General features: G+C 31.7%; 1 protein-coding gene across 3 annotated transcripts in view; it reads left to right on the top strand.

The window, feature by feature from the left end:
• The first annotated feature begins 249 nt into the window (after nt 1-249).
• The window catches only part of LOC134282071 (CAP-Gly domain-containing linker protein 1-like), a 32,464-nt gene continuing 26,330 nt past the window's right edge, over nt 250-6,383 (top strand). For all 3 annotated transcript variants that reach the window (XM_062764509.1, XM_062764510.1, XM_062764508.1), the window contains exon 1: nt 250-515. The gene's annotated coding sequence lies outside the window, so the exon portion shown is untranslated. The remainder of the gene's footprint in view (nt 516-6,383) is intronic.

Raw genomic sequence — 6,383 nt, 5'->3', positions numbered from 1 at the left:
TGCCGAGTAAAATGTAGAAGGAGTTCAGGAAAGACGGGGCTTTTTGCATAAAAAACGTCATTTTTCGACCCCCATTTGACCCCCCGGGGCAAAATCAAAATTCCGAAACCTTACTGCACATCTACATGACACCACCAACCATCTTCCAAAAGATGATTAAGCTACTGTGTAAAATGTAGGAGGAGTTCAGGGAAGAAAAGTGTGACGGACGGATGGACGGACAGACGGACGATGGACATGAGTAACAACAATATACCCGAACTTTCTTTAGAAAGTGCGGGTATAATAAACAACTCCTCTTTTTACTTTGATAAGCACTTTCTCTTTATTATTGGATGTGGATTATAAAAATTTTTTTCTAAATCTAAAAGGCATTATTTTCTCATTATTGTCTCTATGATAAAATGCTGACGTATTTATATGTACACCAATTTCTTTCATCTCTTCTACAATAGAAAAAAAGACACAACCACATTGAATGTTTGGAGAACCAGTTACATGAGTGCACTAGCAAGGTAAAGCATTGGTAATGTTTGTTTGTTGAATGACTCCCTTCAAATTTTTTTTTTCAATCAAATCGAGACACCACTACTAGCCAGTGGAGGGCTGGAAATTTAGACCCAATTGCTTGTTGTTATTTATATTTGAGCACGACAAATCTTTTGTGCCATCATCTATTCTATTTATATGCATTGTCTCATCCAATTGACCAGTATCCACTGTCTATGGGACTTGAACCTGCAACATGAGGATTTAAAAAAAAAAAAAAAATTTTTTCAATTTCCTGTTTATCCCTAAAGTGAACTATCCCGATTAGTTAATCGAAAAAGGCTGAAACGTTTCGCCGAAAACATGGCTCGCCCTTCGATGGTCAATGAATCGGATATCATTTAGGCTCAATAACTTGAATCTGGTCTTCGAGACAAGAATGCTAAAATAAACTCCATGAAGCGGTCTTATTTTTGTCTTATTTATTAGTTTAATATGACACAAGTATGCATAGGAAAAACAGTGGTTAAGATTTATACCGACAATATTACATGTAACTGATATTCTTTTTTGAGAAAGTATTACTTATATGTTTAAGTTTTTTTCCGTGATGCACATATTTCATTTGCACATTTAGTCTTTCCTTTAAAAATCACTTTGAAAACCAGTCAAAACCAATTATAGAAGACGTTAGTTTGACACAAAAATGAAAAAAACATATCCAAGTTTCCTTTACATTTAATTTATTCTTAAAATTTCGTTAAAGCAAATGCGGTCGAAACCACTACTGCGAAATGTCGGCGTACACAAAAATTGTAAAGAAAAAGGAATGCTAAGAAAAATATCAACATTCAAAGCAAATTAGCTCTTTGCAATATAACGAGTGGGTCTTCGTTCTAAGTGATAAAAATGATTAAAAAATACTGAAAAACAAAAAAGTTAGAAAAAATTTTTTAAAATTTGCATCTCAAAAACCCTTACTTGAATTCTTAAATTATTGTGAGAAAGTCATGTCTATCATCTCCAACTCTCTCTATACTTAGCCATTCTTGAAATTGTGCCCACAAAATCGCATTTTAAACATGTATTTGGCCTTTTGATATCGGATATATCATCTTTATTGCAATCATGTTAGTGAAACATGTCATACTACAGACACATAAGTGTTTTGCTACATTACCATCTTAAAAATGGCTTTAAAAACATTTATACAATATAACTAGGTACCGGTACAGTTTTATTAAATAATCAAAATGTGTTTATAATAGTGATGAACAATCTCTATTGATTGACAATAAGTAAGTAGAACAATACTTTTATAAGAAACGCATAAGATTGTGTTGAGATTTTCATTCAAAAATTTCCATGGCAAGATTGTGAAGAACTATTTTGCCTCAATAGGAGTTTAAAATTCTCTGAAAGGTATATTAAACAAACAAATCTCTTTGAAAGTATTGCCCTATATATGAACAATTTGAATCCCCTACACTAAAGGATGCTGATTGTGCCAAGTTTCACAATGGCTCTGAGAAAATGAAATTGTGAAATTTTAGACGATGATAATTGATAAAATTTTGTTTTTGAAAAAAATTACTGGTACCTTTAGCTCAGATGGGCTTATAAGTATGCAACATGCATCGCATTGCAGAATCATAATATATATTGACTATGAAATTGTTGAGATAAACATTTCTTCAATCTTGTAATATATAAAAAATACATGCATGTACATGTCCTTTGTACTGAATTCCTTGGAATCATGCACATGTTTATGCCTTAGTCGTATATGCCAAAATAGCAGCTTTCCTTACATTATACTGTAAAATTACACATACATGTATTACAAGATTTTATATTGCTGCTGAAGACAGAGGATCTTTATCTTTACCATTAGAATAAGTAAGTGTAAAATTTCGAAACGGTAGACCTTGATAAAGAGGTCAACATGCAACACAAACAAAATATTCATTTTAAAAATAACATTTATTCCAATATACATATTTCTGTTACAAAATCTATTTCACTTGAAAAACTAAGAGCAATTGATATGTTCATATCAGCCCTTTTTTAATGTTAGTAATGGTAATGCATTGCAATGAATTTAAACACTTCATGTTCAAACTCAAAGTAATTTTTGCTAGTAATGTGTATTGCAAAAAATTTGCATTACATGTAATGGTTATGGTAATGCATTACTAAATAAAAAGTTGCATATTGTTTAGAACATTAATGCAATAATACTTATCAAAATATTTCTCATTTTTGGATATAAAGCATCAAAGTTTAAGCACATTGCATTACAAATTATGTAACAAATTATTATATATATGTACATTTTTGCTATCAGTTAAGAAATTAAAATTGACAGTTATTGATGGAAATTATTGTTTAGGTTTTTTTTTTATTGATTTATTTTCATTATTTTGCAAATGATAAAAATTCAATTAAAAAATTACCTACATGTATTTAAATAAAATTCCTGTATCTATATTTATTCTGTTAAAAGTACACTTACCTTACATTATTAAGTTTTCAAACTCAATATTTCAGATAAGAATTGATTTCATAGAATTATATAAAATAGTTTTAAAAGATCTTCTTTTTTTTTTTAAAAAGATCACATATGAGATACACTAATTAATGTACAGTGTAAACTGATAATTGACACCTTTTTAATATCTAGAGTGTCATCAAAACACACTACGCCTCTGGGTTTTGTAACAATTAAAACAATGTATTGGTTTGGATAAATGATAAATTGGCTGCAAATTTCATTAAATCGGTCGAATTTTTGGTAATTATCTACACAAAAATTGTCCGAAAGAAAAAGGAAGAAGAAAAATAACATTTTTTTGTTCGTTGCATTTCAACATTTTTTTGTTTTCATTTAGACATTTTTCAATTATATATGCAACACAAACAAAATATTCATTTAAAAATAACATTTATTCCAATAAAAATTTAAATAAATCTATTTCAGTAACTTGGACATATTGATATGTGTCACTGACATTTAATTTAGTGCACATTAAATGTGGTGAAACAGTTTAATACCCATTGAACTCTTTATCTAGACTTAGTGCTACATGTATGCACATATGTATACATATAGATATTTTTCTTTTTATTCTTATCAGTATTTTGGTATAGATACTTTTAAAATTCCATTTTCTTTTACTTAGAAAACATTGAATTACCGCACAGGTAAATTCCGGAAATGAAAAAAAAATATGTCGGAAATGAAAACAAAAAATGTCGGAAATGAAATAAAAAAATGTCGGAAATGCTATGCATATTTCCGGAAATGAAATGCAGCGTTCAAATTACCAGTCCCTTTCTTCTGGCTATGTTTACAAAACATTAATTAAGCTGGTCTGCTAGCTTGTACTGACCATGAAAATTTCATTGTTACCAAAGAAAATAGAAGGCATGCAGGCATTATATGATTAGCAGATCAAAATGAACATCCTGTCTACTTTTTCAAAAAGTTTATCAATGCATTCATTTTTTTCATAAGGTACTAATCAAAATAGCCTATATGCTTTATTATTAGATACTTTCAGCAGCTAGGGCTTAAAGACTTAAAGTGCCCCAAAAGTTAAATTGCTTCTTGATATCAATAGTTAAACAAAAAGTGAATATGGCACATGTGTTGTATAACTAACAATTTAAAAGTCTGAACTTTCTGTGAATGCAAGTTTTTGACGATGTATACAAAAATTTGAAATCAAATTTGAATTATTATTTATCATGTTTAGTTTAGAAGGGGGTGGATACATACTTATGGGGAAAAAAATCACAAAGTTTTGTATAAATTTCAAGGTTTATAAAACCTCCAAAAGTAATGGTAATGGTAATGCATTACTTTAGTAAAGTAATGGTAATGCAATGCATTACTTTAAGAAAATAGTGTAATGGTAATGGTAATTTAATGCCCAAATTGTTGAAGTAATAGTAATGTAATGCATTACTTTACAATGTAATTCGCCCCAAGCCTGGTTCATATTTGTGGATTTATGTTGTCAAATCAAAATTTAAAAATGATAATAATGTGTATTTAAAAGTAAAGTCTTCATGAACCAAAACTTGACTGTTTTAATTTCACTATGCTGTTAAAATATTCCTTGTCATATCCCAACAGATGCTCTTCTGGAAGGTCATGGTCATGCTTGGTATCAAATTTCAGTACTCAAATGAGTCACACCTTATAATCCATAAAAAATTGAAATTTTAGTTTAATTTATAATTCTTTGACTAATAAAAAGTGCAATTAATGAGATAATTAGACTATCAAATTGAGTTCAAAGATATTGTCACATTTTCTGTGTATATGATTTGTAAAAGTACTCTTTTATCCATTAAAAGAAGTTTACACTAATTCAGGCAGTCATTTATGCTAGCCCTTTTAAGATAACATACTAGCACAAAGTAATAATGCACTACCAGGTTTAGGATAATGTGCTAGTGCATTTATGACAACATGCTGGCACAAGCTGACAATGTGCTAGCACGTTAGTAACAATATGCCGGTGTAGCATAATATTTTGATACCGCGAAATATTGAACCCGGGTTCAATATATCGCATATTATTTTGAACCCGGGTTCACTTTGTCGCTGCGATATATTGAACCCCGTTATAATATATTGAACCCCTACCTTTTTCATTGAAGAGGGAGGGGGTTCAAAATATTATGGCCATAAAATATTGAACCCTCTGCCCTATTAATTTATCAAAGATATATTGAACCCCTACCTTTTTCATTGAAGAGGGAGGGGGTTCAAAATATTATGGCCATAAAATATTGAGTCCCCCTGCCCATTTAATGTAAGAGGGAGGGGGTTCAAAATATTATGGCCATAAATATTGAGTCCCCCTGCCCTTTTGATTTATGAAAGAGGGGGTTCAAAACATTATGGCCATAAATTATTGAGTCCCCCTGCCCTTTTCATTAAGAGGGAGGGGGGTTCAAAATATTATTGCCATAAAATATTGAGTCTCCCTGCCCTTTTAATTTTATAGGGAGGGGGTTCAAAATATTATGGCCATAAAATATTGAGTCCCCCCTGCCCTTTTTATTTATAAGAGAGGGGGTTCAAAATATTATGGCCATAAAATATTGAGTCCCCCCTGCCCTTTTGATTTTTTAGGTTTAGTCCCCCTGCCCTTTTCATTTATGAAAGAGGGAGGTTCAAAATATATTATGGCCATAAAATATCGATTCCCCCTGCCCTTTTAATTTAAGAGGGAGGGGACTTCAAAATATTATGGCCATAAAATATTGAGTCCCCCATGCCCTTATAACTTATGAAGGAGGGGGTTCAAAATATTATGGCCATAAAATATTGAGTCCCCTGCCCATTTAAATTTAAGAGGGGGGGGGTTCAAAATATTATGGCCATAAAATATTGCCCCCCCCCGTCCGGTTAATTTATGTGGGGGGGGGTTCAAAATATTATGGCCATAAAAAATTGAGTCCCCTGCCCTTTTGATTTATGAAAGAGAGGGGGGGGGGGTCAAAATATTATGGCTAAAAATATTGACACCCCCTGCCCTTTTGATTCATGAAAGAGGGGAGAGGGGTTCAAATTATTATGGCCATACAATGTCGAGTCCCCCTGTCCTTTTAATTTTACAGGGAGGGGGTTCAAAATATTATGGCCATAAAATATTGAGTCCCCTGCCCTTTCAATTTATGGGGAGGGTGTTCAAAATATTATGGCCATAAAATATCGAGTCCCCCTGTCCTTTTAATTTTACAGGGAGGGGGGTTCAAAATATTATGGCCATAAAATATTGAGTCCCCTGCCCTTTTAATTTATGGGGAGGGGGTTCAAAATATTATGGCCATAGAATATCAAGTCCCCCTGTCCTTTTAATTTTACAGGGATGGGG

The sequence above is a fragment of the Saccostrea cucullata genome, unplaced genomic scaffold, assembly GCF_032062105.1.
Source record: "Saccostrea cucullata isolate Sc308-1 unplaced genomic scaffold, CSIRO_AGI_Scuc_v1 ctg232, whole genome shotgun sequence".
NCBI classification, from domain to species: Eukaryota; Metazoa; Mollusca; class Bivalvia; order Ostreida; family Ostreidae; genus Saccostrea; species Saccostrea cuccullata.
This window is presented reverse-complemented; position numbering and strand designations above follow the sequence as displayed.